The sequence below is a fragment of the Arachis hypogaea genome, unplaced genomic scaffold, assembly GCF_003086295.3.
Source record: "Arachis hypogaea cultivar Tifrunner unplaced genomic scaffold, arahy.Tifrunner.gnm2.J5K5 arahy.Tifrunner.gnm2.scaffold_44, whole genome shotgun sequence".
Taxonomy (NCBI): Eukaryota; Viridiplantae; Streptophyta; class Magnoliopsida; order Fabales; family Fabaceae; genus Arachis; species Arachis hypogaea.
This window is the reverse complement of record NW_027255476.1, coordinates 1-22,791: the sequence shown is the minus strand read 5'-3', so window position 1 is coordinate 22,791 and position 22,791 is coordinate 1. Positions and strand designations below refer to the sequence as shown.

At 50.7% G+C, this 22,791-nt stretch overlaps 67 non-coding genes and 1 pseudogene across 67 annotated transcripts; all 68 read left to right on the top strand.

Moving 5' to 3' along the window:
- The first annotated feature begins 244 nt into the window (after positions 1–244).
- LOC114927136 (5S ribosomal RNA) lies at positions 245–358 on the top strand. The gene has a single exon (XR_003817529.1). It is a non-coding gene; the product is annotated as a 5S ribosomal RNA (ribosomal RNA).
- A 189-nt stretch (positions 359–547) lies between these two features.
- Positions 548–666, top strand: LOC114927156 (5S ribosomal RNA). Its single transcript, XR_003817548.1, has one exon. It is a non-coding gene; the product is annotated as a 5S ribosomal RNA (ribosomal RNA).
- Positions 667–855: 189 nt separating this feature from the next.
- Positions 856–974, top strand: LOC114927154 (5S ribosomal RNA). Its single transcript, XR_003817546.1, has one exon. It is a non-coding gene; the product is annotated as a 5S ribosomal RNA (ribosomal RNA).
- Positions 975–1,163: 189 nt separating this feature from the next.
- On the top strand, positions 1,164–1,282 carry LOC114927153 (5S ribosomal RNA). Its single transcript, XR_003817545.1, has one exon. It is a non-coding gene; the product is annotated as a 5S ribosomal RNA (ribosomal RNA).
- Positions 1,283–1,474: 192 nt separating this feature from the next.
- On the top strand, positions 1,475–1,592 carry LOC114927179 (5S ribosomal RNA). The gene has a single exon (XR_003817571.1). It is a non-coding gene; the product is annotated as a 5S ribosomal RNA (ribosomal RNA).
- Positions 1,593–1,780: 188 nt separating this feature from the next.
- Positions 1,781–1,899, top strand: LOC114927169 (5S ribosomal RNA). Its single transcript, XR_003817561.1, has one exon. It is a non-coding gene; the product is annotated as a 5S ribosomal RNA (ribosomal RNA).
- Positions 1,900–2,090: 191 nt separating this feature from the next.
- Positions 2,091–2,209, top strand: LOC114927152 (5S ribosomal RNA). Its single transcript, XR_003817544.1, has one exon. It is a non-coding gene; the product is annotated as a 5S ribosomal RNA (ribosomal RNA).
- Positions 2,210–2,400: 191 nt separating this feature from the next.
- On the top strand, positions 2,401–2,518 carry LOC114927178 (5S ribosomal RNA). The gene has a single exon (XR_003817570.1). It is a non-coding gene; the product is annotated as a 5S ribosomal RNA (ribosomal RNA).
- Positions 2,519–2,705: 187 nt separating this feature from the next.
- Positions 2,706–2,824, top strand: LOC114927151 (5S ribosomal RNA). The gene has a single exon (XR_003817543.1). It is a non-coding gene; the product is annotated as a 5S ribosomal RNA (ribosomal RNA).
- A 188-nt stretch (positions 2,825–3,012) lies between these two features.
- On the top strand, positions 3,013–3,131 carry LOC114927159 (5S ribosomal RNA). The gene has a single exon (XR_003817551.1). It is a non-coding gene; the product is annotated as a 5S ribosomal RNA (ribosomal RNA).
- A 189-nt stretch (positions 3,132–3,320) lies between these two features.
- On the top strand, positions 3,321–3,438 carry LOC114927173 (5S ribosomal RNA). The gene has a single exon (XR_003817565.1). It is a non-coding gene; the product is annotated as a 5S ribosomal RNA (ribosomal RNA).
- Positions 3,439–3,630: 192 nt separating this feature from the next.
- On the top strand, positions 3,631–3,749 carry LOC114927150 (5S ribosomal RNA). Its single transcript, XR_003817542.1, has one exon. It is a non-coding gene; the product is annotated as a 5S ribosomal RNA (ribosomal RNA).
- A 188-nt stretch (positions 3,750–3,937) lies between these two features.
- LOC114927149 (5S ribosomal RNA) lies at positions 3,938–4,056 on the top strand. Its single transcript, XR_003817541.1, has one exon. It is a non-coding gene; the product is annotated as a 5S ribosomal RNA (ribosomal RNA).
- Positions 4,057–4,246: 190 nt separating this feature from the next.
- LOC114927176 (5S ribosomal RNA) lies at positions 4,247–4,364 on the top strand. Its single transcript, XR_003817568.1, has one exon. It is a non-coding gene; the product is annotated as a 5S ribosomal RNA (ribosomal RNA).
- Positions 4,365–4,552: 188 nt separating this feature from the next.
- LOC114927148 (5S ribosomal RNA) lies at positions 4,553–4,671 on the top strand. The gene has a single exon (XR_003817540.1). It is a non-coding gene; the product is annotated as a 5S ribosomal RNA (ribosomal RNA).
- A 188-nt stretch (positions 4,672–4,859) lies between these two features.
- Positions 4,860–4,978, top strand: LOC114927135 (5S ribosomal RNA). Its single transcript, XR_003817528.1, has one exon. It is a non-coding gene; the product is annotated as a 5S ribosomal RNA (ribosomal RNA).
- A 192-nt stretch (positions 4,979–5,170) lies between these two features.
- On the top strand, positions 5,171–5,289 carry LOC114927147 (5S ribosomal RNA). Its single transcript, XR_003817539.1, has one exon. It is a non-coding gene; the product is annotated as a 5S ribosomal RNA (ribosomal RNA).
- Positions 5,290–5,479: 190 nt separating this feature from the next.
- LOC114927160 (5S ribosomal RNA) lies at positions 5,480–5,598 on the top strand. Its single transcript, XR_003817552.1, has one exon. It is a non-coding gene; the product is annotated as a 5S ribosomal RNA (ribosomal RNA).
- A 186-nt stretch (positions 5,599–5,784) lies between these two features.
- Positions 5,785–5,902, top strand: LOC114927172 (5S ribosomal RNA). The gene has a single exon (XR_003817564.1). It is a non-coding gene; the product is annotated as a 5S ribosomal RNA (ribosomal RNA).
- Positions 5,903–6,088: 186 nt separating this feature from the next.
- On the top strand, positions 6,089–6,205 carry LOC114927130 (5S ribosomal RNA). Its single transcript, XR_003817523.1, has one exon. It is a non-coding gene; the product is annotated as a 5S ribosomal RNA (ribosomal RNA).
- Positions 6,206–6,395: 190 nt separating this feature from the next.
- LOC114927189 (5S ribosomal RNA) lies at positions 6,396–6,513 on the top strand. The gene has a single exon (XR_003817581.1). It is a non-coding gene; the product is annotated as a 5S ribosomal RNA (ribosomal RNA).
- A 189-nt stretch (positions 6,514–6,702) lies between these two features.
- Positions 6,703–6,820, top strand: LOC114927128 (5S ribosomal RNA). Its single transcript, XR_003817521.1, has one exon. It is a non-coding gene; the product is annotated as a 5S ribosomal RNA (ribosomal RNA).
- Positions 6,821–7,274: 454 nt separating this feature from the next.
- On the top strand, positions 7,275–7,391 carry LOC114927186 (5S ribosomal RNA). The gene has a single exon (XR_003817578.1). It is a non-coding gene; the product is annotated as a 5S ribosomal RNA (ribosomal RNA).
- A 184-nt stretch (positions 7,392–7,575) lies between these two features.
- On the top strand, positions 7,576–7,693 carry LOC114927180 (5S ribosomal RNA). The gene has a single exon (XR_003817572.1). It is a non-coding gene; the product is annotated as a 5S ribosomal RNA (ribosomal RNA).
- A 194-nt stretch (positions 7,694–7,887) lies between these two features.
- On the top strand, positions 7,888–8,005 carry LOC114927171 (5S ribosomal RNA). The gene has a single exon (XR_003817563.1). It is a non-coding gene; the product is annotated as a 5S ribosomal RNA (ribosomal RNA).
- A 186-nt stretch (positions 8,006–8,191) lies between these two features.
- On the top strand, positions 8,192–8,306 carry LOC114927134 (5S ribosomal RNA). Its single transcript, XR_003817527.1, has one exon. It is a non-coding gene; the product is annotated as a 5S ribosomal RNA (ribosomal RNA).
- A 188-nt stretch (positions 8,307–8,494) lies between these two features.
- LOC114927182 (5S ribosomal RNA) lies at positions 8,495–8,611 on the top strand. The gene has a single exon (XR_003817574.1). It is a non-coding gene; the product is annotated as a 5S ribosomal RNA (ribosomal RNA).
- Positions 8,612–9,048: 437 nt separating this feature from the next.
- Positions 9,049–9,166, top strand: LOC114927126 (5S ribosomal RNA). Its single transcript, XR_003817519.1, has one exon. It is a non-coding gene; the product is annotated as a 5S ribosomal RNA (ribosomal RNA).
- Positions 9,167–9,348: 182 nt separating this feature from the next.
- LOC114927127 (5S ribosomal RNA) lies at positions 9,349–9,468 on the top strand. Its single transcript, XR_003817520.1, has one exon. It is a non-coding gene; the product is annotated as a 5S ribosomal RNA (ribosomal RNA).
- Positions 9,469–9,657: 189 nt separating this feature from the next.
- LOC114927168 (5S ribosomal RNA) lies at positions 9,658–9,776 on the top strand. The gene has a single exon (XR_003817560.1). It is a non-coding gene; the product is annotated as a 5S ribosomal RNA (ribosomal RNA).
- Positions 9,777–9,964: 188 nt separating this feature from the next.
- LOC114927185 (5S ribosomal RNA) lies at positions 9,965–10,082 on the top strand. The gene has a single exon (XR_003817577.1). It is a non-coding gene; the product is annotated as a 5S ribosomal RNA (ribosomal RNA).
- A 437-nt stretch (positions 10,083–10,519) lies between these two features.
- On the top strand, positions 10,520–10,637 carry LOC114927125 (5S ribosomal RNA). Its single transcript, XR_003817518.1, has one exon. It is a non-coding gene; the product is annotated as a 5S ribosomal RNA (ribosomal RNA).
- Positions 10,638–10,822: 185 nt separating this feature from the next.
- On the top strand, positions 10,823–10,941 carry LOC114927140 (5S ribosomal RNA). The gene has a single exon (XR_003817533.1). It is a non-coding gene; the product is annotated as a 5S ribosomal RNA (ribosomal RNA).
- A 189-nt stretch (positions 10,942–11,130) lies between these two features.
- Positions 11,131–11,250, top strand: LOC114927184 (5S ribosomal RNA). Its single transcript, XR_003817576.1, has one exon. It is a non-coding gene; the product is annotated as a 5S ribosomal RNA (ribosomal RNA).
- Positions 11,251–11,438: 188 nt separating this feature from the next.
- LOC114927183 (5S ribosomal RNA) lies at positions 11,439–11,558 on the top strand. Its single transcript, XR_003817575.1, has one exon. It is a non-coding gene; the product is annotated as a 5S ribosomal RNA (ribosomal RNA).
- A 187-nt stretch (positions 11,559–11,745) lies between these two features.
- LOC114927129 (5S ribosomal RNA) lies at positions 11,746–11,864 on the top strand. The gene has a single exon (XR_003817522.1). It is a non-coding gene; the product is annotated as a 5S ribosomal RNA (ribosomal RNA).
- A 189-nt stretch (positions 11,865–12,053) lies between these two features.
- On the top strand, positions 12,054–12,172 carry LOC114927162 (5S ribosomal RNA). Its single transcript, XR_003817554.1, has one exon. It is a non-coding gene; the product is annotated as a 5S ribosomal RNA (ribosomal RNA).
- A 186-nt stretch (positions 12,173–12,358) lies between these two features.
- On the top strand, positions 12,359–12,477 carry LOC114927163 (5S ribosomal RNA). Its single transcript, XR_003817555.1, has one exon. It is a non-coding gene; the product is annotated as a 5S ribosomal RNA (ribosomal RNA).
- A 189-nt stretch (positions 12,478–12,666) lies between these two features.
- LOC114927188 (5S ribosomal RNA) lies at positions 12,667–12,785 on the top strand. Its single transcript, XR_003817580.1, has one exon. It is a non-coding gene; the product is annotated as a 5S ribosomal RNA (ribosomal RNA).
- A 440-nt stretch (positions 12,786–13,225) lies between these two features.
- Positions 13,226–13,343, top strand: LOC114927175 (5S ribosomal RNA). Its single transcript, XR_003817567.1, has one exon. It is a non-coding gene; the product is annotated as a 5S ribosomal RNA (ribosomal RNA).
- Positions 13,344–13,528: 185 nt separating this feature from the next.
- Positions 13,529–13,647, top strand: LOC114927158 (5S ribosomal RNA). Its single transcript, XR_003817550.1, has one exon. It is a non-coding gene; the product is annotated as a 5S ribosomal RNA (ribosomal RNA).
- A 187-nt stretch (positions 13,648–13,834) lies between these two features.
- On the top strand, positions 13,835–13,953 carry LOC114927161 (5S ribosomal RNA). Its single transcript, XR_003817553.1, has one exon. It is a non-coding gene; the product is annotated as a 5S ribosomal RNA (ribosomal RNA).
- A 188-nt stretch (positions 13,954–14,141) lies between these two features.
- On the top strand, positions 14,142–14,259 carry LOC114927191 (5S ribosomal RNA). Its single transcript, XR_003817583.1, has one exon. It is a non-coding gene; the product is annotated as a 5S ribosomal RNA (ribosomal RNA).
- A 188-nt stretch (positions 14,260–14,447) lies between these two features.
- Positions 14,448–14,566, top strand: LOC114927177 (5S ribosomal RNA). Its single transcript, XR_003817569.1, has one exon. It is a non-coding gene; the product is annotated as a 5S ribosomal RNA (ribosomal RNA).
- A 184-nt stretch (positions 14,567–14,750) lies between these two features.
- Positions 14,751–14,869, top strand: LOC114927167 (5S ribosomal RNA). The gene has a single exon (XR_003817559.1). It is a non-coding gene; the product is annotated as a 5S ribosomal RNA (ribosomal RNA).
- A 186-nt stretch (positions 14,870–15,055) lies between these two features.
- Positions 15,056–15,174, top strand: LOC114927165 (5S ribosomal RNA). The gene has a single exon (XR_003817557.1). It is a non-coding gene; the product is annotated as a 5S ribosomal RNA (ribosomal RNA).
- Positions 15,175–15,362: 188 nt separating this feature from the next.
- Positions 15,363–15,481, top strand: LOC114927166 (5S ribosomal RNA). The gene has a single exon (XR_003817558.1). It is a non-coding gene; the product is annotated as a 5S ribosomal RNA (ribosomal RNA).
- A 439-nt stretch (positions 15,482–15,920) lies between these two features.
- LOC114927131 (5S ribosomal RNA) lies at positions 15,921–16,038 on the top strand. Its single transcript, XR_003817524.1, has one exon. It is a non-coding gene; the product is annotated as a 5S ribosomal RNA (ribosomal RNA).
- Positions 16,039–16,222: 184 nt separating this feature from the next.
- LOC114927139 (5S ribosomal RNA) lies at positions 16,223–16,339 on the top strand. Its single transcript, XR_003817532.1, has one exon. It is a non-coding gene; the product is annotated as a 5S ribosomal RNA (ribosomal RNA).
- Positions 16,340–16,523: 184 nt separating this feature from the next.
- Positions 16,524–16,640, top strand: LOC114927137 (5S ribosomal RNA). Its single transcript, XR_003817530.1, has one exon. It is a non-coding gene; the product is annotated as a 5S ribosomal RNA (ribosomal RNA).
- Positions 16,641–16,828: 188 nt separating this feature from the next.
- On the top strand, positions 16,829–16,948 carry LOC114927181 (5S ribosomal RNA). The gene has a single exon (XR_003817573.1). It is a non-coding gene; the product is annotated as a 5S ribosomal RNA (ribosomal RNA).
- A 184-nt stretch (positions 16,949–17,132) lies between these two features.
- LOC114927155 (5S ribosomal RNA) lies at positions 17,133–17,251 on the top strand. Its single transcript, XR_003817547.1, has one exon. It is a non-coding gene; the product is annotated as a 5S ribosomal RNA (ribosomal RNA).
- A 433-nt stretch (positions 17,252–17,684) lies between these two features.
- Positions 17,685–17,802, top strand: LOC114927193 (5S ribosomal RNA). Its single transcript, XR_003817585.1, has one exon. It is a non-coding gene; the product is annotated as a 5S ribosomal RNA (ribosomal RNA).
- Positions 17,803–17,987: 185 nt separating this feature from the next.
- On the top strand, positions 17,988–18,105 carry LOC114927124 (5S ribosomal RNA). The gene has a single exon (XR_003817517.1). It is a non-coding gene; the product is annotated as a 5S ribosomal RNA (ribosomal RNA).
- Positions 18,106–18,290: 185 nt separating this feature from the next.
- On the top strand, positions 18,291–18,407 carry LOC114927190 (5S ribosomal RNA). Its single transcript, XR_003817582.1, has one exon. It is a non-coding gene; the product is annotated as a 5S ribosomal RNA (ribosomal RNA).
- Positions 18,408–18,595: 188 nt separating this feature from the next.
- On the top strand, positions 18,596–18,712 carry LOC114927133 (5S ribosomal RNA). The gene has a single exon (XR_003817526.1). It is a non-coding gene; the product is annotated as a 5S ribosomal RNA (ribosomal RNA).
- A 188-nt stretch (positions 18,713–18,900) lies between these two features.
- On the top strand, positions 18,901–19,017 carry LOC114927192 (5S ribosomal RNA). The gene has a single exon (XR_003817584.1). It is a non-coding gene; the product is annotated as a 5S ribosomal RNA (ribosomal RNA).
- Positions 19,018–19,205: 188 nt separating this feature from the next.
- Positions 19,206–19,323, top strand: LOC114927187 (5S ribosomal RNA). The gene has a single exon (XR_003817579.1). It is a non-coding gene; the product is annotated as a 5S ribosomal RNA (ribosomal RNA).
- Positions 19,324–19,516: 193 nt separating this feature from the next.
- On the top strand, positions 19,517–19,631 carry LOC114927141 (5S ribosomal RNA). Its single transcript, XR_003817534.1, has one exon. It is a non-coding gene; the product is annotated as a 5S ribosomal RNA (ribosomal RNA).
- A 183-nt stretch (positions 19,632–19,814) lies between these two features.
- LOC114927157 (5S ribosomal RNA) lies at positions 19,815–19,933 on the top strand. Its single transcript, XR_003817549.1, has one exon. It is a non-coding gene; the product is annotated as a 5S ribosomal RNA (ribosomal RNA).
- A 187-nt stretch (positions 19,934–20,120) lies between these two features.
- On the top strand, positions 20,121–20,239 carry LOC114927164 (5S ribosomal RNA). Its single transcript, XR_003817556.1, has one exon. It is a non-coding gene; the product is annotated as a 5S ribosomal RNA (ribosomal RNA).
- Positions 20,240–20,429: 190 nt separating this feature from the next.
- On the top strand, positions 20,430–20,548 carry LOC114927123 (5S ribosomal RNA). Its single transcript, XR_003817516.1, has one exon. It is a non-coding gene; the product is annotated as a 5S ribosomal RNA (ribosomal RNA).
- Positions 20,549–20,755: 207 nt separating this feature from the next.
- On the top strand, positions 20,756–20,872 carry LOC114927132 (5S ribosomal RNA). The gene has a single exon (XR_003817525.1). It is a non-coding gene; the product is annotated as a 5S ribosomal RNA (ribosomal RNA).
- A 192-nt stretch (positions 20,873–21,064) lies between these two features.
- On the top strand, positions 21,065–21,182 carry LOC114927170 (5S ribosomal RNA). The gene has a single exon (XR_003817562.1). It is a non-coding gene; the product is annotated as a 5S ribosomal RNA (ribosomal RNA).
- Positions 21,183–21,364: 182 nt separating this feature from the next.
- On the top strand, positions 21,365–21,482 carry LOC114927174 (5S ribosomal RNA). The gene has a single exon (XR_003817566.1). It is a non-coding gene; the product is annotated as a 5S ribosomal RNA (ribosomal RNA).
- Positions 21,483–21,666: 184 nt separating this feature from the next.
- On the top strand, positions 21,667–21,781 carry LOC114927142 (5S ribosomal RNA). The gene has a single exon (XR_003817535.1). It is a non-coding gene; the product is annotated as a 5S ribosomal RNA (ribosomal RNA).
- Positions 21,782–21,967: 186 nt separating this feature from the next.
- On the top strand, positions 21,968–22,082 carry LOC114927143 (5S ribosomal RNA; annotated as a pseudogene).
- A 449-nt stretch (positions 22,083–22,531) lies between these two features.
- Positions 22,532–22,650, top strand: LOC114927138 (5S ribosomal RNA). Its single transcript, XR_003817531.1, has one exon. It is a non-coding gene; the product is annotated as a 5S ribosomal RNA (ribosomal RNA).
- The last annotated feature ends 141 nt before the right edge of the window (positions 22,651–22,791 follow it).

Sequence of the window (22,791 nt, the reverse complement as noted above, 5' to 3'; positions counted from 1 at the left end):
GCTTGGGCGAGAGTAGTACTAGGATGGGTGACCTCTGGGAAGTCCTCGTGTTGCACCTCTTTTTTTTTTTTTTAACGTCGTGCCGACCTTCATTCTTTAAATGACGCTATCCCGAGTAGGACACCTAAGGGCGAGCCGCAATGGCCTCATCCTCGACAGGCACCTACGGTACCCGCAAGGCTTCGCGGATAGTGTTACGCTCTCTCGCGCCGCATGGTTAACAAAATTGTGTGCGAACTATAATAGGTGCGATCATACCAGCACTAATGCACCGGATCCCATCAGAACTCCGCAGTTAAGCGTGCTTGGGCGAGAGTAGTACTAGGATGGGTGCTGGGAAGTCCTCGTGTTGCACCTCTTTTTTTTTTTTTTTTAACGTCGTGCCGACCTTCATTCTTTAAATGACGCTATCCCGAGTAGGACACCTAAGGGCGAGCCGCAATGGCCTCATCCTCGACAGGCACCTACGGTACCCGCAAGGCTTCGCGGATAGTGTTACGCTCTCTCGCGCCGCATGGTTAACAAAATTGTGTGTGCGAACTATAATAGGTGCGATCATACCAGCACTAATGCACCGGATCCCATCAGAACTCCGCAGTTAAGCGTGCTTGGGCGAGAGTAGTACTAGGATGGGTGACCTCCTGGGAAGTCCTCGTGTTGCACCTCTTTTTTTTTTTTTTTTAACGTCGTGCCGACCTTCATTCTTTAAATGACGCTATCCCGAGTAGGACACCTAAGGGCGAGCCGCAATGGCCTCATCCTCGACAGGCACCTACGGTACCCGCAAGGCTTCGCAGATAGTGTTACGCTCTCTCGCGCCGCATGGTTAACAAAATTGTGTGTGCGAACTATAATAGGTGCGATCATACCAGCACTAATGCACCGGATCCCATCAGAACTCCGCAGTTAAGCGTGCTTGGGCGAGAGTAGTACTAGGATGGGTGACCTCCTGGGAAGTCCTCGTGTTGCACCTCTTTTTTTTTTTTTTTTAACGTCGTGCCGACCTTCATTCTTTAAATGACGCTATCCCGAGTAGGACACCTAAGGGCGAGCCGCAATGGCCTCATCCTCGACAGGCACCTACGGTACCCGCAAGGCTTCGCGGATAGTGTTACGCTCTCTCGCGCCGCATGGTTAACAAAATTGTGTGTGCGAACTATAATAGGTGCGATCATACCAGCACTAATGCACCGGATCCCATCAGAACTCCGCAGTTAAGCGTGCTTGGGCGAGAGTAGTACTAGGATGGGTGACCTCCTGGGAAGTCCTCGTGTTGCACCTCTTTTTTTTTTTTTTTTTTTAACGTCGTGCCGACCTTCATTCTTTAAATGACGCTATCCCGAGTAGGACACCTAAGGGCGAGCCGCAATGGCCTCATCCTCGACAGGCACCTACGGTACCCGCAAGGCTTCGCAGATAGTGTTACGCTCTCTCGCGCCGCATGGTTAACAAAATTGTGTGTGCGAACTATAATAGGTGCGATCATACCAGCACTAATGCACCGGATCCCATCAGAACTCCGCAGTTAAGCGTGCTTGGGCGAGAGTAGTACTAGGATGGGTGACCTCTGGGAAGTCCTCGTGTTGCACCTCTTTTTTTTTTTTTTTAACGTCGTGCCGACCTTCATTCTTTAAATGACGCTATCCCGAGTAGGACACCTAAGGGCGAGCCGCAATGGCCTCATCCTCGACAGGCACCTACGGTACCCGCAAGGCTTCGCGGATAGTGTTACGCTCTCTCGCGCCGCATGGTTAACAAAATTGTGTGTGCGAACTATAATAGGTGCGATCATACCAGCACTAATGCACCGGATCCCATCAGAACTCCGCAGTTAAGCGTGCTTGGGCGAGAGTAGTACTAGGATGGGTGACCTCCTGGGAAGTCCTCGTGTTGCACTCTTTTTTTTTTTTTTTTTTTAACGTCGTGCCGACCTTCATTCTTTAAATGACGCTATCCCGAGTAGGACACCTAAGGGCGAGCCGCAATGGCCTCATCCTCGACAGGCACCTACGGTACCCGCAAGGCTTCGCAGATAGTGTTACGCTCTCTCGCGCCGCATGGTTAACAAAATTGTGTGTGCGAACTATAATAGGTGCGATCATACCAGCACTAATGCACCGGATCCCATCAGAACTCCGCAGTTAAGCGTGCTTGGGCGAGAGTAGTACTAGGATGGGTGACCTCCTGGGAAGTCCTCGTGTTGCACCTCTTTTTTTTTTTTTTTTTTAACGTCGTGCCGACCTTCATTCTTTAAATGACGCTATCCCGAGTAGGACACCTAAGGGCGAGCCGCAATGGCCTCATCCTCGACAGGCACCTACGGTACCCGCAAGGCTTCGCGGATAGTGTTACGCTCTCTCGCGCCGCATGGTTAACAAAATTGTGTGTGCGAACTATAATAGGTGCGATCATACCAGCACTAATGCACCGGATCCCATCAGAACTCCGCAGTTAAGCGTGCTTGGGCGAGAGTAGTACTAGGATGGGTGACCTCTGGGAAGTCCTCGTGTTGCACCTCTTTTTTTTTTTTTTTAACGTCGTGCCGACCTTCATTCTTTAAATGACGCTATCCCGAGTAGGACACCTAAGGGCGAGCCGCAATGGCCTCATCCTCGACAGGCACCTACGGTACCCGCAAGGCTTCGCAGATAGTGTTACGCTCTCTCGCGCGCATGGTTAACAAAATTGTGTGTGCGAACTATAATAGGTGCGATCATACCAGCACTAATGCACCGGATCCCATCAGAACTCCGCAGTTAAGCGTGCTTGGGCGAGAGTAGTACTAGGATGGGTGACCTCCTGGGAAGTCCTCGTGTTGCACCTCTTTTTTTTTTTTTTTTAACGTCGTGCCGACCTTCATTCTTTAAATGACGCTATCCCGAGTAGGACACCTAAGGGCGAGCCGCAATGGCCTCATCCTCGACAGGCACCTACGGTACCCGCAAGGCTTCGCGATAGTGTTACGCTCTCTCGCGCCGCATGGTTAACAAAATTGTGTGTGCGAACTATAATAGGTGCGATCATACCAGCACTAATGCACCGGATCCCATCAGAACTCCGCAGTTAAGCGTGCTTGGGCGAGAGTAGTACTAGGATGGGTGACCTCCTGGGAAGTCCTCGTGTTGCACCTTTTTTTTTTTTTTTTTTAACGTCGTGCCGACCTTCATTCTTTAAATGACGCTATCCCGAGTAGGACACCTAAGGGCGAGCCGCAATGGCCTCATCCTCGACAGGCACCTACGGTACCCGCAAGGCTTCGCAGATAGTGTTACGCTCTCTCGCGCCGCATGGTTAACAAAATTGTGTGTGCGAACTATAATAGGTGCGATCATACCAGCACTAATGCACCGGATCCCATCAGAACTCCGCAGTTAAGCGTGCTTGGGCGAGAGTAGTACTAGGATGGGTGACCTCCTGGAAGTCCTCGTGTTGCACCTCTTTTTTTTTTTTTTTTTTTTAACGTCGTGCCGACCTTCATTCTTAAATGACGCTATCCCGAGTAGGACACCTAAGGGCGAGCCGCAATGGCCTCATCCTCGACAGGCACCTACGGTACCCGCAAGGCTTCGCGGATAGTGTTACGCTCTCTCGCGCCGCATGGTTAACAAAATTGTGTGTGCGAACTATAATAGGTGCGATCATACCAGCACTAATGCACCGGATCCCATCAGAACTCCGCAGTTAAGCGTGCTTGGGCGAGAGTAGTACTAGGATGGGTGACCTCCTGGGAAGTCCTCGTGTTGCACCTCTTTTTTTTTTTTTTTAACGTCGTGCCGACCTTCATTCTTTAAATGACGCTATCCCGAGTAGGACACCTAAGGGCGAGCCGCAATGGCCTCATCCTCGACAGGCACCTACGGTACCCGCAAGGCTTCGCAGATAGTGTTACGCTCTCTCGCGCCGCATGGTTAACAAAATTGTGTGTGCGAACTATAATAGGTGCGATCATACCAGCACTAATGCACCGGATCCCATCAGAACTCCGCAGTTAAGCGTGCTTGGGCGAGAGTAGTACTAGGATGGGTGACCTCCTGGGAAGTCCTCGTGTTGCACCTCTTTTTTTTTTTTTTTTTAACGTCGTGCCGACCTTCATTCTTTAAATGACGCTATCCCGAGTAGGACACCTAAGGGCGAGCCGCAATGGCCTCATCCTCGACAGGCACCTACGGTACCCGCAAGGCTTCGCGGATAGTGTTACGCTCTCTCGCGCCGCATGGTTAACAAAATTGTGTGTGCGAACTATAATAGGTGCGATCATACCAGCACTAATGCACCGGATCCCATCAGAACTCCGCAGTTAAGCGTGCTTGGGCGAGAGTAGTACTAGGATGGGTGACCTCTGGGAAGTCCTCGTGTTGCACCTCTTTTTTTTTTTTTTTTTAACGTCGTGCCGACCTTCATTCTTTAAATGACGCTATCCCGAGTAGGACACCTAAGGGCGAGCCGCAATGGCCTCATCCTCGACAGGCACCTACGGTACCCGCAAGGCTTCGCAGATAGTGTTACGCTCTCTCGCGCCATGGTTAACAAAATTGTGTGTGCGAACTATAATAGGTGCGATCATACCAGCACTAATGCACCGGATCCCATCAGAACTCCGCAGTTAAGCGTGCTTGGGCGAGAGTAGTACTAGGATGGGTGACCTCCTGGGAAGTCCTCGTGTTGCACCTCTTTTTTTTTTTTTTTAACGTCGTGCCGACCTTCATTCTTTAAATGACGCTATCCCGAGTAGGACACCTAAGGGCGAGCCGCAATGGCCTCATCCTCGACAGGCACCTACGGTACCCGCAAGGCTTCGCGGATAGTGTTACGCTCTCTCGCGCCGCATGGTTAACAAAATTGTGTGTGCGAACTATAATAGGTGCGATCATACCAGCACTAATGCACCGGATCCCATCAGAACTCCGCAGTTAAAGCGTGCTTGGGCGAGAATAGTACTAGGATGGGTGACCTCTGGGAAGTCCTCGTGTTGCACCACTTTTTTTTTTTTTTTTTTTAACGTCGTGCCGACCTTCATTCTTTAAATGACGCTATCCCGAGTAGGACACCTAAGGGCGAGCCGCAATGGCCTCATCCTCGACAGGCACCTACGGTACCCGCAAGGCTTCGCAGATAGTGTTACGCTCTCTCGCGCCGCATGGTTAACAAAATTGTGTGTGCGAACTATAATAGGTGCGATCATACCAGCACTAATGCACCGGATCCCATCAGAACTCCGCAGTTAAGCGTGCTTGGGCGAGAGTAGTACTAGGATGGGTGACCTCCTGGGAAGTCCTCGTGTTGCACCTCTTTTTTTTTTTTTTTTTAACGTCGTGCCGACCTTCATTCTTTAAATGACGCTATCCCGAGTAGGACACCTAAGGGCGAGCCGCAATGGCCTCATCCTCGACAGGCACCTACGGTACCCGCAAGGCTTCGCAGATAGTGTTACGCTCTCTCGCGCCGCATGGTTAACAAAATTGTGTGTGCGAACTATAATAGGTGCGATCATACCAGCACTAATGCACCGGATCCCATCAGAACTCCGCAGTTAAGCGTGCTTGGGCGAGAGTAGTACTAGGATGGGTGACCTCCTGGGAAGTCCTCGTGTTGCACTTTTTTTTTTTTTTTTAACGTCGTGCCGACCTTCATTCTTTAAATGACGCTATCCCGAGTAGGACACCTAAGGGCGAGCCGCAATGGCCTCATCCTCGACAGGCACCTACGGTACCCGCAAGGCTTCGCGGATAGTGTTACGCTCTCTCGCGCCGCATGGTTAACAAAATTGTGTGTGCGAACTATAATAGGTGCGATCATACCAGCACTAATGCACCGGATCCCATCAGAACTCCGCAGTTAAGCGTGCTTGGGCGAGATAGTACTAGGATGGGTGACCTCCTGGGAAGTCCTCGTGTTGCACCTTTTTTTTTTTTTTTAACGTCGTGCCGACCTTCATTCTTTAAATGACGCTATCCCGAGTAGGACACCTAAGGGCGAGCCGCAATGGCCTCATCCTCGACAGGCACCTACGGTACCCGCAAGGCTTCGCAGATAGTGTTACGCTCTCTCGCGCCGCATGGTTAACAAAATTGTGTGTGCGAACTATAATAGGTGCGATCATACCAGCACTAATGCACCGGATCCCATCAGAACTCCGCAGTTAAGCGTGCTTGGGCGAGAGTAGTACTAGGATGGTGACCTCTGGGAAGTCCTCGTGTTGCACCTCTTTTTTTTTTTTTTTTTAACGTCGTGCCGACCTTCATTCTTTAAATGACGCTATCCCGAGTAGGACACCTAAGGGCGAGCCGCAATGGCCTCATCCTCGACAGGCACCTACGGTACCCGCAAGGCTTCGCAGATAGTGTTACGCTCTCTCGCGCCGCATGGTTAACAAAATTGTGTGTGCGAACTATAATAGGTGCGATCATACCAGCACTAATGCACCGGATCCCATCAGAACTCCGCAGTTAAGCGTGCTTGGGCGAGAGTAGTACTAGGATGGGTGACCTCTGGGAAGTCCTCGTGTTGCACCCTTTTTTTTTTTTTTTTAACGTCGTGCCGACCTTCATTCTTTAAAATGACGCTATCCCGAGTAGGACACCTAAGGGCGAGCCGCAATGGCCTCATCCTCGACAGGCACCTACGGTACCCGCAAGGCTTCGCGGATAGTGTTACGCTCTCTCGCGCCGCATGGTTAACAAAATTGTGTGTGCGAACTATAATAGGTGCGATCATACCAGCACTAATGCACCGGATTCCATCAGAACTCCGCAGTTAAGCGTGCTTGGGCGAGAGTAGTACTAGGATGGGTGACCTCTGGGAAGTCCTCGTGTTGCACCCTTTTTTTTTTTTTTTTTTTTTTTTTTTTAACGTCGTGCCGACCTTCATTCTTTAAATGACGCTATCCCGAGTAGGACACCTAAGGGCGAGCCGCAATGGCCTCATCCTCGACAGGCACCTACGGTACCCGCAAGGCTTCGCAGATAGTGTTACGCTCTCTCGCGCCGCATGGTTAAAAAATTGTGTGTGCGAACTATAATAGGTGCGATCATACCAGCACTAATGCACCGGCATCCCCAGGAGAATCCTCGTGTTGCACCTCTTTTTTTTTTTTTTTTTTTTTAACGTCGTGCCGACCTTCATTCTTTAAATGACGCTATCCCGAGTAGGACACCTAAGGGCGAGCCGCAATGGCCTCATCCTCGACAGGCACCTACGGTACCCGCAAGGCTTCGCAGATAGTGTTACGCTCTCTCGCGCCGCATGGAAACAAAATTGTGTGTGCGAACTATAATAGGTGCGATCATACCAGCACTAATGCACCGGATCCCATCAGAACTCCGCAGTTAAGCGTGCTTGGGCGAGAGTAGTACTAGGATGGGTGACCTTGGGAAGTCCTCGTGTTGCACCTCTTTTTTTTTTTTTTAACGTCGTGCCGACCTTCATTCTTTAAATGACGCTATCCCGAGTAGGACACCTAAGGGCGAGCCGCAATGGCCTCATCCTCGACAGGCACCTACGGTACCCGCAAGGCTTCAGATAGTGTTACGCTCTCTCGCGCCGCATGTTAACAAAATTGTGTGTGCGAACTATAATAGGTGCGATCATACCAGCACTAATGCACCGGATCCCATCAGAACTCCGCAGTTAAGCGTGCTTGGGCGAGAGTAGTACTAGGATGGTGACCTCCTGGGAAGTCCTCGTGTTGCACCTCTTTTTTTTTTTTTTTTTTTTTAACGTCGTGCCGACCTTCATTCTTTAAATGACGCTATCCCGAGTAGGACACCTAAGGGCGAGCCGCAATGGCCTCATCCTCGACAGGCACCTACGGTACCCGCAAGGCTTCGCGGATAGTGTTACGCTCTCTCGCGCCGCATGGTTAACAAAATTGTGTGTGCGAACTATAATAGGTGCGATCATACCAGCACTAATGCACCGGATCCCATCAGAACTCCGCAGTTAAGCGTGCTTGGGCGAGATAGTACTAGGATGGGTGACCTCCTGGGAAGTCCTCGTGTTGCACCTCTTTTTTTTTTTTTTAACGTCGTGCCGACCTTCATTCTTTAAATGACGCTATCCGAGTAGGACACCTAAGGGCGAGCCGCAATGGCCTCATCCTCGACAGGCACCTACGGTACCCGCAAGGCTTCGCGGATAGTGTTACGCTCTCTCGCGCCGCATGGTTAACAAAATTGTGTGTGCGAACTATAATAGGTGCGATCATACCAGCACTAATGCACCGGATCCCATCAGAACTCCGCAGTTAACGTGCTTGGGCGAGAGTACTAGGATGGGTGACCTCCTGGGAAGTCCTCGTGTTGCACCTCTTTTTTTTTTTTTTTAACGTCGTGCCGACCTTCATTCTTTAAATGACGCTATCCGAGTAGGACACCTAAGGGCGAGCCGCAATGGCCTCATCCTCGACAGCACCTACGGTACCCGCAAGGCTTCGCAGATAGTGTTACGCTCTCTCGCGCCGCATGGTTAACAAAATGGTGTGTGTGCGAACTATAATAGGTGCGATCATACCAGCACTAATGCACCGGATCCCATCAGAACTCCGCAGTTAAGCGTGCTTGGGCGAGTAGTACTAGGATGGGTGACCTCCTGGGAAGTCCTCGTGTTGCACCTCTTTTTTTTTTTTTTTTTTAACGTCGTGCCGACCTTCATTCTTTAAATGACGCTATCCCGAGTAGGACACCTAAGGCGAGCCGCAATGGCCTCATCCTCGACAGCACCTACGGTACCCGCAAGGCTTCGCAGATAGTGTTACGCTCTCTCGCGCCGCATGGTTAACAAAATTGTGTGTGCGAACTATAATAGGTGCGATCATACCAGCACTAATGCGCCGGATCCCAGGGAAGTCCTCGTGTTGCACCTCTTTTTTTTTTTTTTTAACGTCGTGCCGACCTTCATTCTTTAAATGACGCTATCCCGAGTAGGACACCTAAGGGCGAGCCGCAATGGCCTCATCCTCGACAGGCACCTACGGTACCCGCAAGGCTTCGCGGATAGTGTTACGCTCTCTCGCGCCGCATGGTTAACAAAATTGTGTGTGCGAACTATAATAGGTGCGATCATACCAGCACTAATGCACCGGATCCCATCAGAACTCCGCAGTTAAGCGTGCTTGGGCGAGAATAGTACTAGGATGGGTGACCTCTGGGAAGTCCTCGTGTTGCACCACTTTTTTTTTTTTTAACGTCGTGCCGACCTTCATTCTTTAAATGACGCTATCCCGAGTAGGACACCTAAGGCGAGCCGCAATGGCCTCATCCTCGACAGGCACCTACGGTACCCGCAAGGCTTCGCAGATAGTGTTACGCTCTCGCGCGCATGGTTAACAAAATTGTGTGTGCGAACTATAATAGGTGCGATCATACCAGCACTAATGCACCGGATCCCATCAGAACTCCGCAGTTAAGCGTGCTTGGCGAGAGAGTAGTACTAGGATGGGTGACCTCCTGGGAAGTCCTCGTGTTGCACCTCTTTTTTTTTTTTTTTTTTTAACGTCGTGCCGACCTTCATTCTTTAAATGACGCTATCCGAGTAGGACACCTAAGGGCGAGCCGCAATGGCCTCATCCTCGACAGGCACCTACGGTACCCGCAAGGCTTCGCGGATAGTGTTACGCTCTCTCGCGCCGCATGGTTAACAAAATTGTGTGCGAACTATAATAGGTGCGATCATACCAGCACTAATGCACCGGATCCCATCAGAACTCCGCAGTTAAACGTGCTTGGGCGAGAATAGTACTAGGATGGGTGACCTCCTGGGAAGTCCTCGTGTTGCACCTCTTTTTTTTTTTTTTTTAACGTCGTGCCGACCTTCATTCTTTAAATGACGCTATCCGAGTAGGACACCTAAGGGCGAGCCGCAATGGCCTCATCCTCGACAGGCACCTACGGTACCCGCAAGGCTTCGCAGATAGTGTTACGCTCTCTCGCGCCGCATGGTTAACAAAATTGTGTGTGCGAACTATAATAGGTGCGATCATACCAGCACTAATGCACCGGATCCCATCAGAACTCCGCAGTTAAGCGTGCTTGGGCGAAGTAGTACTAGGATGGGTGACCTCCTGGGAAGTCCTCGTGTTGCACCTCTTTTTTTTTTTTTTTTTTTAACGTCGTGCCGACCTTCATTCTTTAAATGACGCTATCCCGAGTAGGACACCTAAGGGCGAGCCGCAATGGCCTCATCCTCGACAGGCACCTACGGTACCCGCAAGGCTTCGCAGATAGTGTTACGCTCTCTCGCGCCGCATGGTTAACAAAATTGTGTGTGCGAACTATAATAGGTGCGATCATACCAGCCATAATGCCCGGATCCAGGCAGTCCTCGTGTTGCACCTCTTTTTTTTTTTTTTTAACGTCGTGCCGACCTTCATTCTTTAAATGACGCTATCCCGAGTAGGACACCTAAGGGCGAGCCGCAATGGCCTCATCCTCGACAGGCACCTACGGTACCCGCAAGGCTTCGCGGATAGTGTTACGCTCTCTCGCGCCGCATGGTTAACAAAATTGTGTGTGCGAACTATAATAGGTGCGATCATACCAGCACTAATGCACCGGATCCCATCAGAACTCCGCAGTTAAGCGTGCTTGGGCGAGAATAGTACTAGGATGGGTGACCTCTGGGAAGTCCTCGTGTTGCACCACTTTTTTTTTTTTTAACGTCGTGCCGACCTTCATTCTTTAAATGACGCTATCCGAGTAGGACACCTAAGGGCGAGCCGCAATGGCCTCATCCTCGACAGGCACCTACGGTACCCGCAAGGCTTCGCGGATAGTGTTACGCTCTCTCGCGCCGCATGGTTAACAAAATTGTGTGTGCGAACTATAATAGGTGCGATCATACCAGCACTAATGCACCGGATCCCATCAGAACTCCGCAGTTAAGCGTGCTTGGGCGAGAGTAGTACTAGGATGGGTGACCTCCTGGGAAGTCCTCGTGTTGCACCTCTTTTTTTTTTTTTTTTTTTAACGTCGTGCCGACCTTCATTTTTAAATGACGCTATCCCGAGTAGGACACCTAAGGGCGAGCCGCAATGGCCTCATCCTCGACAGGCACCTGGTACCCGCAAGGCTTCGCGGATAGTGTTACGCTCTCTCGCGCCGCATGGTTAACAAAATTGTGTGTGCGAACTATAATAGGTGCGATCATACCAGCACTAATGCACCGGATCCCATCAGAACTCCGCAGTTAAAGCGTGCTTGGGCGAGAATAGTACTAGGATGGGTGACCTCCTGGGAAGTCCTCGTGTTGCACCTCTTTTTTTTTTTTTTTAACGTCGTGCCGACCTTCATTCTTTAAATGACGCTATCCCGAGTAGGACACCTAAGGGCGAGCCGCAATGGCCTCATCCTCGACAGGCACCTACGGTACCCGCAAGGCTTCGCGGATAGTGTTACGCTCTCTCGCGCCGCATGGTTAACAAAATTGTGTGTGCGAACTATAATAGGTGCGATCATACCAGCACTAATGCACCGGATCCCATCAGAACTCCGCAGTTAAAGCGTGCTTGGGCGAGAATAGTACTAGGATGGGTGACCTCCTGGGAAGTCCTCGTGTTGCACCTCTTTTTTTTTTTTTTAACGTCGTGCCGACCTTCATTCTTTAAATGACGCTATCCCGAGTAGGACACCTAAGGGCGAGCCGCAATGGCCTCATCCTCGACAGGCACCTACGGTACCCGCAAGGCTTCGCAGATAGTGTTACGCTCTCTCGCGCCGCATGGTTAACAAAATTGTGTGTGCGAACTATAATAGGTGCGATCATACCAGCACTAATGCACCGGATCCCATCAGAACTCCGCAGTTAAGCGTGCTTGGGCGAGAGTAGTACTAGGATGGGTGACCTCCTGGGAAGTCCTCGTGTTGCACCTCTTTTTTTTTTTTTTTTAACGTCGTGCCGACCTTCATTCTTTAAATGACGCTATCCCGAGTAGGACACCTAAGGGCGAGCCGCAATGGCCTCATCCTCGACAGGCACCTACGGTACCCGCAAGGCTTCGCGGATAGTGTTACGCTCTCTCGCGCCGCATGGTTAACAAAATTGTGTGTGCGAACTATAATAGGTGCGATCATACCAGCACTAATGCACCGGATCCCATCAGAACTCCGCAGTTAAGCGTGCTTGGGCGAGAATAGTACTAGGATGGGTGACCTCCTGGGAAGTCCTCGTGTTGCACCTCTTTTTTTTTTTTTTAACGTCGTGCCGACCTTCATTCTTTAAATGACGCTATCCCGAGTAGGACACCTAAGGGCGAGCCGCAATGGCCTCATCCTCGACAGGCACCTACGGTACCGCAAGGCTTCGCGGATAGTGTTACGCTCTCTCGCGCCGCATGGTTAACAAAATTGTGTGTGCGAACTATAATAGGTGCGATCATACCAGCACTAATGCACCGGATCCCATCAGAACTCCGCAGTTAAACGTGCTTGGGCGAGAGTAGTACTAGGATGGGTGACCTCCTGGGAAGTCCTCGTGTTGCACCTCTTTTTTTTTTTTTTTTAACGTCGTGCCGACCTTCATTCTTTAAATGACGCTATCACGAGTAGGACACCTAAGGGCGAGCCGCAATGGCCTCATCCTCGACAGGCACCTACGGTACCCGCAAGGCTTCGCAGATAGTGTTACGCTCTCTCGCGCCGCATGGTTAACAAAATTGTGTGTGCGAACTATAATAGGTGCGATCATACCAGCACTAATGCACCGGATCCCATCAGAACTCCGCAGTTAAGCGTGCTTGGGCGAGAGTAGTACTAGGATGGGTGACCTCCTGGGAAGTCCTCGTGTTGCACCTCTTTTTTTTTTTTTTTTTTAACGTCGTGCCGACCTTCATTCTTTAAATGACGCTATCCCGAGTAGGACACCTAAGGGCGAGCCGCAATGGCCTCATCCTCGACAGGCACCTACGGTACCCGCAAGGCTTCGCAGATAGTGTTACGCTCTCTCGCGCCGCATGGTTAACAAAATTGTGTGTGCGAACTATAATAGGTGCGATCATACCAGCACTAATGCACCGGATCCCAGGGAAGTCCTCGTGTTGCACCTCTGTTTTTTTTTTTTTTTAACGTCGTGCCGACCTTCATTCTTTAAATGACGCTATCCGAGTAGGACACCTAAGGGCGAGCCGCAATGGCCTCATCCTCGACAGGCACCTACGGTACCCGCAAGGCTTCGCGGATAGTGTTACGCTCTCTCGCGCCGCATGGTTAACAAAATTGTGTGTGCGAACTATAATAGGTGCGATCATACCAGCACTAATGCACCGGATCCCATCAGAACTCCGCAGTTAAGCGTGCTTGGGCGAGAGTAGTACTAGGATGGGTGACCTCTGGGAAGTCCTCGTGTTGCACCTCTTTTTTTTTTTTTAACGTCGTGCCGACCTTCATTCTTTAAATGACGCTATCCGAGTAGGACACCTAAGGGCGAGCCGCAATGGCCTCATCCTCGACAGGCACCTACGGTACCCGCAAGGCTTCGCAGATAGTGTTACGCTCTCTCGCGCCGCATGGTTAACAAAATTGTGTGTGCGAACTATAATAGGTGCGATCATACCAGCACTAATGCACCGGATCCCATCAGAACTCCGCAGTTAAGCGTGCTTGGGCGAGAGTAGTACTAGGATGGGTGACCTCCTGGGAAGTCCTCGTGTTGCACCTTTTTTTTTTTTTTTTAACGTCGTGCCGACCTTCATTCTTTAAATGACGCTATCCCGAGTAGGACACCTAAGGGCGAGCCGCAATGGCCTCATCCTCGACAGGCACCTACGGTACCCGCAAGGCTTCGCGGATAGTGTTACGCTCTCTCGCGCCGCATGGTTAACAAAATTGTGTGTGCGAACTATAATAGGTGCGATCATACCAGCACTAATGCACCGGATCCCATCAGAACTCCGCAGTTAAGCGTGCTTGGGCGAGAATAGTACTAGGATGGGTGACCTCCTGGGAAGTCCTCGTGTTGCACCTCTTTTTTTTTTTTTTTAACGTCGTGCCGACCTTCATTCTTTAAATGACGCTATCCCGAGTAGGACACCTAAGGGCGAGCCGCAATGGCCTCATCCTCGACAGGCACCTACGGTACCCGCAAGGCTTCGCGGATAGTGTTACGCTCTCTCGCGCCGCATGGTTAACAAAATTGTGTGTGCGAACTATAATAGGTGCGATCATACCAGCACTAATGCACCGGATCCCATCAGAACTCCGCAGTTAAACGTGCTTGGGCGAGAATAGTACTAGGATGGTGACCTCCTGGGAAGTCCTCGTGTTGCACCTCTTTTTTTTTTTTTTTTAACGTCGTGCCGACCTTCATTCTTTAAATGACGCTATCCGAGTAGGACACCTAAGGGCGAGCCGCAATGGCCTCATCCTCGACAGGCACCTACGGTACCCGCAAGGCTTCGCAGATAGTGTTACGCTCTCTCGCGCCGCATGGTTAACAAAATTGTGTGTGCGAACTATAATAGGTGCGATCATACCAGCACTAATGCACCGGATCCCATCAGAACTCCGCAGTTAAGCGTGCTTGGGCGAGAGTAGTACTAGGATGGGTGACCTCCTGGGAAGTCCTCGTGTTGCACCTCTTTTTTTTTTTTTAACGTCGTGCCGACCTTCATTCTTTAAATGACGCTATCCCGAGTAGGACACCTAAGGGCGAGCCGCAATGGCCTCATCCTCGACAGGCACCTACGGTACCCGCAAGGCTTCGCGGATAGTGTTACGCTCTCTCGCGCCATGGTTAACAAAATTGTGTGTGCGAACTATAATAGGTGCGATCATACCAGCACTAATGCACCGGATCCCATCAGAACTCCGCAGTTAAACGTGCTTGGGCGAGAATAGTACTAGGATGGGTGACCTCCTGGGAAGTCCTCGTGTTGCACCTCTTTTTTTTTTTTTTTTAACGTCGTGCCGACCTTCATTCTTTAAATGACGCTATCCGAGTAGGACACCTAAGGGCGAGCCGCAATGGCCTCATCCTCGACAGGCACCTACGGTACCCGCAAGGCTTCGCGGATAGTGTTACGCTCTCTCGCGCCGCATGGTTAACAAAATTGTGTGCGAACTATAATAGGTGCGATCATACCAGCACTAATGCACCGGATCCCATCAGAACTCCGCAGTTAAACGTGCTTGGGCGAGAATAGTACTAGGATGGGTGACCTCCTGGGAAGTCCTCGTGTTGCACCTCTTTTTTTTTTTTTTTTAACGTCGTGCCGACCTTCATTCTTTAAATGACGCTATCCGAGTAGGACACCTAAGGGCGAGCCGCAATGGCCTCATCCTCGACAGGCACCTACGGTACCCGCAAGGCTTCGCAGATAGTGTTACGCTCTCTCGCGCCGCATGGTTAACAAAATTGTGTGTGCGAACTATAATAGGTGCGATCATACCAGCACTAATGCACCGGATCCCATCAGAACTCCGCAGTTAAGCGTGCTTGGGCGAGAGTAGTACTAGGATGGGTGACCTCCTGGGAAGTCCTCGTGTTGCACCTCTTTTTTTTTTTTTTTTTTAACGTCGTGCCGACCTTCATTCTTTAAATGACGCTATCCCGAGTAGGACACCTAAGGGCGAGCCGCAATGGCCTCATCCTCGACAGGCACCTACGGTACCCAAGGCTTCGCAGATAGTGTTACGCTCTCTCGCGCCGCATGGTTAACAAAATTGTGTGTGCGAACTATAATAGGTGCGATCATACCAGCACTAATGCGCGGATCCCACGGAAGTCCTCGTTGTTGCACCTCTTTTTTTTTTTTTTTTTAACGTCGTGCCGACCTTCATTCTTTAAATGACGCTATCCCGAGTAGGACACCTAAGGGCGAGCCGCAATGGCCTCATCCTCGACAGGCACCTACGGTACCCGCAAGGCTTCGCGGATAGTGTTACGCTCTCTCGCGCCGCATGGTTAACAAAATTGTGTGTGCGAACTATAATAGGTGCGATCATACCAGCACTAATGCACCGGATCCCATCAGAACTCCGCAGTTAAGCGTGCTTGGGCGAGAATAGTACTAGGATGGGTGACCTCTGGGAAGTCCTCGTGTTGCACACTTTTTTTTTTTTAACGTCGTGCCGACCTTCATTCTTTAAATGACGCTATCCCGAGTAGGACACCTAAGGGCGAGCCGCAATGGCCTCATCCTCGACAGGCACCTACGGTACCCGCAAGGCTTCGCAGATAGTGTTACGCTCTCTCGCGCCGCATGGTTAACAAAATTGTGTGTGCGAACTATAATAGGTGCGATCATACCAGCACTAATGCACCGGATCCCATCAGAACTCCGCAGTTAAGCGTGCTTGGGCGAGAAGTAGTACTAGGATGGGACCTCTGGGAAGTCCTCGTGTTGCACCCTCTTTTTTTTTTTTTTTAACGTCGTGCCGACCTTCATTCTTTAAATGACGCTATCCGAGTAGGACACCTAAGGCGAGCCGCAATGGCCTCATCCTCGACAGGCACCTACGGTACCCGCAAGGCTTCGCGATAGTGTTACGCTCTCTCGCGCCGCATGGTTAACAAAATTGTGTGCGAACTATAATAGGTGCGATCATACCAGCACTAATGCACCGGATCCCATCAGACTCCGCAGTTAAGCGTGCTTGGGCGAGTAGTACTAGGATGGGTGACCTCCTGGGAAAGTCCTCGTGTTGCACCTCTTTTTTTTTTTTTTTTTAACGTCGTGCCGACCTTCATTCTTTAAATGACGCTATCCCGAGTAGGACACCTAAGGGCGAGCCGCAATGGCCTCATCCTCGACAGGCACCTACGGTACCCGCAAGGCTTCGCGGATAGTGTTACGCTCTCTCGCGCCGCATGTTAACAAAATGTGTGTGCGAACTATAATAGGTGCGATCATACCAGCACTAATGCACCGGATCCCATCAGAACTCCGCAGTTAAGCGTGCTTGGGCGAGAAGTAGTACTAGGATGGGTGACCTCCTGGGAAGTCCTCGTGTTGCACCTCTTTTTTTTTTTTTTTAACGTCGTGCCGACCTTCATTCTTTAAATGACGCTATCGAGTAGGACACCTAAGGGCGAGCCGCAATGGCCTCATCCTCGACAGGCACCTACGGTACCCGCAAGGCTTCGCAGATAGTGTTACGCTCTCTCGCGCCGCATGGTTAACAAAATTGTGTGCGAACTATAATAGGTGCGATCATACCAGCACTAATGCACCGGATCCCATCAGAACTCCGCAGTTAAGCGTGCTTGGGCGAGAGTAGTACTAGGATGGGTGACCTCCTGGGAAGTCCTCGTGTTGCACCTCTTTTTTTTTTTTTTTTTAACGTCGTGCCGACCTTCATTCTTTAAATGACGCTATCCGAGTAGGACACCTAAGGCGAGCCGCAATGGCCTCATCCTCGACAGGCACCTACGGTACCCGCAAGGCTTCGCAGATAGTGTTACGCTCTCTCGCGCCGCATGGTTAACAAAATTGTGTGTGCGAACTATAATAGGTGCGATCATACCAGCACTAATGCGCCGGATCTCCGGAAGTCCTCGTGTTGCACCTCTTTTTTTTTTTTTTTTAACGTCGTGCCGACCTTCATTCTTTAAATGACGCTATCCGAGTAGGACACCTAAGGGCGAGCCGCAATGGCCTCATCCTCGACAGGCACCTACGGTACCCGCAAGGCTTCGCGATAGTGTTACGCTCTCTCGCGCCGCATGGTTAACAAAATTGTGTGTGCGAACTATAAAGGTGCGATCATACCAGCACTAATGCACCGGATCCCATCAGAACTCCGCAGTTAAGCGTGCTTGGGCGAGAATAGTACTAGGATGGGTGACCTCCTGGAAGTCCTCGTGTTGCACCACTTTTTTTTTTTTTTAACGTCGTGCCGACCTTCATTCTTTAAATGACGCTATCCGAGTAGGACACCTAAGGGCGAGCCGCAATGGCCTCATCCTCGACAGGCACCTACGGTACCCGCAAGGCTTCGCGGATAGTGTTACGCTCTTCGCGCCGCATGGTTAACAAAATTGTGTGTGCGAACTATAATAGGTGCGATCATACCAGCACTAATGCACCGGATCCCATCAGAACTCCGCAGTTAAACGTGCTTGGGCGAAGTAGTACTAGGATGGGTGACCTCCTGGGAAGTCCTCGTGTTGCACCTTTTTTTTTTTTTTAACGTCGTGCCGACCTTCATTCTTTAAATGACGCTATCCCGAGTAGGACACCTAAGGGCGAGCCGCAATGGCCTCATCCTCGACAGGCACCTACGGTACCCGCAAGGCTTCGCAGATAGTGTTACGCTCTCTCGCGCCGCATGGTTAACAAAATTGTGTGTGCGAACTATAATAGGTGCGATCATACCAGCACTAATGCACCGGATCCCATCAGAACTCCGCAGTTAAGTGCTTGGGCGAGAGTAGTACTAGGATGGGTGACCTCCTGGGAAGTCCTCGTGTTGCACCTCTTTTTTTTTTTTTTTTTTAACGTCGTGCCGACCTTCATTCTTTAAATGACGCTATCCCGAGTAGGGCACCTAAGGGCGAGCCGCAATGCCTCATCCTCGACAGGCACCTACGGTACCCGCAAGGCTTCGCGGATAGTGTTACGCTCTCTCGCGCCGCATGGTTAACAAAATTGTGTGCGAACTATAATAGGTGCGATCATACCAGCACTAATGCACCGGATCCCATCAGAACTCCGCAGTTAAGCGTGCTTGGGCGAGAATAGTACTAGGATGGGTGACCTTGGGAAGTCCTCGTGTTGCACACTTTTTTTTTTTTTTTTAACGTCGTGCCGACCTTCATTCTTTAAATGACGCTATCCCGAGTAGGACACCTAAGGGCGAGCCGCAATGCCTCATCCTCGACAGGCACCTACGGTACCCGCAAGGCTCGCGGATAGTGTTACGCTCTCTCGCGCCGCATGGTTAACAAAATTGTGTGTGTGCGAACTATAATAGGTGCGATCATACCAGCACTAATGCACCGGATCCCATCAGAACTCCGCAGTTAAACGTGCTTGGGCGAGATATACTAGGATGGGTGACCTCCTGGGAAGTCCTCGTGTTGCACCTCTTTTTTTTTTTTTTTAACGTCGTGCCGACCTTCATTCTTTAAATGACGCTATCCCGAGTAGGACACCTAAGGGCGAGCCGCAATGGCCTCATCCTCGACAGGCACCTACGGTACCCGCAAGGCTTCGCAGATAGTGTTACGCTCTCTCGCGCCGCATGGTTAACAAAATTGTGTGTGCGAACTATAATAGGTGCGATCATACCAGCACTAATGCACCGGATCCATCAGAACTCCGCAGTTAAGCGTGCTTGGGCGAGAGTAGTACTAGGATGGGTGACCTCCTGGGAAGTCCTCGTGTTGCACCTTTTTTTTTTTTTTTTTTTTTTTTAACGTCGTGCCGACCTTCATTCTTTAAATGACGCTATCCGAGTAGGACACCTAAGGGCGAGCCGCAATGCCTCATCCTCGACAGGCACCTACGGTACCCGCAAGGCTTCGCGGATAGTGTTACGCTCTCTCGCGCCGCATGGTTAACAAAATTGTGTGTGCGAACTATAATAGGTGCATCACCAGCACTAATGCACCGGATCCCATCAGAACTCCGCAGTTAAGCGTGCTTGGGCGAGAATAGTACTAGGATGGGTGACCTCTGGGAAGTCCTCGTGTTGCACCACTTTTTTTTTTTTTTTTAACGTCGTGCCGACCTTCATTCTTTAAATGACGCTATCCGAGTAGGACACCTAAGGCGAGCCGCAATGGCCTCATCCTCGACAGGCACCTACGGTACCCGCAAGGCTTCGCGGATAGTGTTACTCTCTCGCGCCGCATGGTTACAAAATTGTGTGTGCGAACTAATAAGGTGCGATCATACCAGCACTAATGCACCGGATCCCATCAGAACTCCGCAGTTAAGCGTGCTTGGGCGAGAGTAGTACTAGGATGGGTGACCTCCTGGGAAGTCCTCGTGTTGCACCTTTTTTTTTTTTTTTTTAACGTCGTGCCGACCTTCATTCTTTAAATGACGCTATCCCGAGTAGGACACCTAAGGGCGAGCCGCAATGGCCTCATCCTCGACAGGCACCTACGGTACCCGCAAGGCTTCGCGGATAGTGTTACGCTCTCTCGCGTCGCATGTTAACAAAATTGTGTGTGCGAACTATAATAGGTGCGATCATACCAGCACTAATGCACCGGATCCCATCAGAACTCCGCAGTTAAGCGTGCTTGGGCGAGAGTAGTACTAGGATGGGTGACCTCCTGGGAAGTCCTCGTGTTGCACCCTTTTTTTTTTTTTTTTTTTAACGTCGTGCCGACCTTCATTCTTTAAATGACGCTATCCCGAGTAGGACACCTAAGGGCGAGCCGCAATGCCTCATCCTCGACAGGCACCTACGGTACCCGCAAGGCTTCGCGGATAGTGTTACGCTCTCTCGCGCCGCATGGTTAACAAAATTGTGTGTGCGAACTATAATAGGTGCGATCATACCAGCACTAATGCACCGGATCCCATCAGAACTCCGCAGTTAAGCGTGCTTGGGCGAGAGTAGTACTAGGATGGGTGACCTCCTGGGAAGTCCTCGTGTTGCACCTCTTTTTTTTTTTTTTTTTTTTTTTTTTTTTTTTTTTAACGTCGTGCCGACCTTCATTCTTTAAATGACGCTATCCCGAGTAGGACACCTAAGGGCGAGCCGCAATGGCCTCATCCTCGACAGGCACCTACGGTACCCGCAAGGCTTCGCAGATAGTGTTACGCTCTCTCGCGCCGCATGGTTAACAAATTGTGTGTGCGAACTATAATAGGTGCGATCATACCAGCTAATGCACCGGATCCCATCAGAACTCCGCAGTTAAGCGTGCTTGGGCGAGAATAGTACTAGGATGGGTGACCTCCTGGGAAGTCCTCGTGTTGCACCTCTTTTTTTTTTTTTTTTTTTTTTAACGTCGTGCCGACCTTCATTCTTTAAATGACGCTATCCCGAGTAGACACCTAAGGGCGAGCCGCAATGGCCTCATCCTCGACAGGCACCTACGGTACCCGCAAGGCTTCGCGGATAGTGTTACGCTCTCTCGCGCCGCATGGTTAACAAAATTGTGTGCGAACTATAATAGGTGCGATCATACCAGCACTAATGCACCGGATCCCATCAGAACTCCGCAGTTAAGCGTGCTTGGGCGAGATAGTACTAGGATGGGTGACCTCCTGGGAAGTCCTCGTGTTGCACCTCTTTTTTTTTTTTAACGTCGTGCCGACCTTATTCTTTAAATGACGCTATCCCGAGTAGGACACCTAAGGGCGAGCCGCAATGGCCTCATCCTCGACAGGCACCTACGGTACCGCAAGGCTTCGCAGATAGTGTTACGCTCTCTCGCGCCGCATGGTTAACAAAATTGTGGTGCGAACTATAATAGGTGCGATCATACCAGCACTAATGCACCGGATCCCATCAGAACTCCGCAGTTAAGCGTGCTTGGGCGAGAGTAGTACTAGGATGGGTGACCTCTGGGAAGTCCTCGTGTTGCACCTCTTTTTTTTTTTTTAACGTCGTGCCGACCTTCATTCTTTAAATGACGCTATCCGAGTAGGACACCTAAGGCGAGCCGCAATGGCCTCATCCTCGACAGGCACCTACGGTACCCGCAAGGCTTCGCAGATAGTGTTACGCTCTCTCGCGCCGCATGGTTAACAAAATTGTGTGTGCGAACTATAATAGGTGCGATCATACCAGCACTAATGCACCGGATCCATCAGAACTCCGCAGTTAAGCGTGCTTGGGCGAGATAGTACTAGGATGGTGACCTCTGGGAAGTCCTCGTGTTGCACCTCTTTTTTTTTTTTTTTTTTTAACGTCGTGCCGACCTTCATTCTTTAAATGACGCTATCCCGAGTAGACACCTAAGGGCGAGCCGCAATGGCCTCATCCTCGACAGGCCTACGGTACCCGCAAGGCTTCGCGGATAGTGTTACGCTCTCTCGCGCCGCATGGTTAACAAAATTGTGTGTGCGAACTATAGGTGCGATCATACCAGCACTAATGCACCGGATCCCATCAGAACTCCAGTTAAGCGTGCTTGGCGAGAGTAGTACTAGGATGGGTGACCTCTGGGAAGTCCTCGTGTTGCACCACTTTTTTTTTTTTTTTTTTTTAACGTCGTGCCGACCTTCATTCTTTAAATGACGCTATCCCGAGTAGGACACCTAAGGGCGAGCCGCAATGGCCTCATCCTCGACAGGCACCTACGGTACCCGCAAGGCTTCGCAGATAGTGTTACGCTCTCTCGCGCCGCATGGTTAACAAATTGTGTGTGCGAACTATAATAGGTGCGATCATACCAGCACTAATGCACCGGATCCCATCAGGCAGTTAAGTCCGTGTTGCACCTCTGTTTTTTTTTTTTTTTTTTAACGTCGTGCCGACCTTCATTCTTTAAATGACGCTATCCCGAGTAGGACACCTAAGGGCGAGCCGCAATGGCCTCATCCTCGACAGGCACCTACGGTACCCGCAAGGCTTCGCGGATAGTGTTACGCTCTCTCGCGCCGCATGGTTAACAAAATGTGTGTGCGAACTATAATAGGTGCGATCATACCAGCACTAATGCACCGGATCCCATCAGAACTTCCGCAGTTAAGCGTGCTTGGCGAGAATAGTACTAGGATGGGTGACCTCTTGGGAAGTCCTCGTGTTGCACCACTTTTTTTTTTTTTAACGTCGTGCCGACCTTCATTCTTTAAATGACGCTATCCCGAGTAGGACACCTAAGGGCGAGCCGCAATGGGCCTCATCCTCGACAGGCACCTACGGTACCCGCAAGGCTTCGCAGATAGTGTTACGC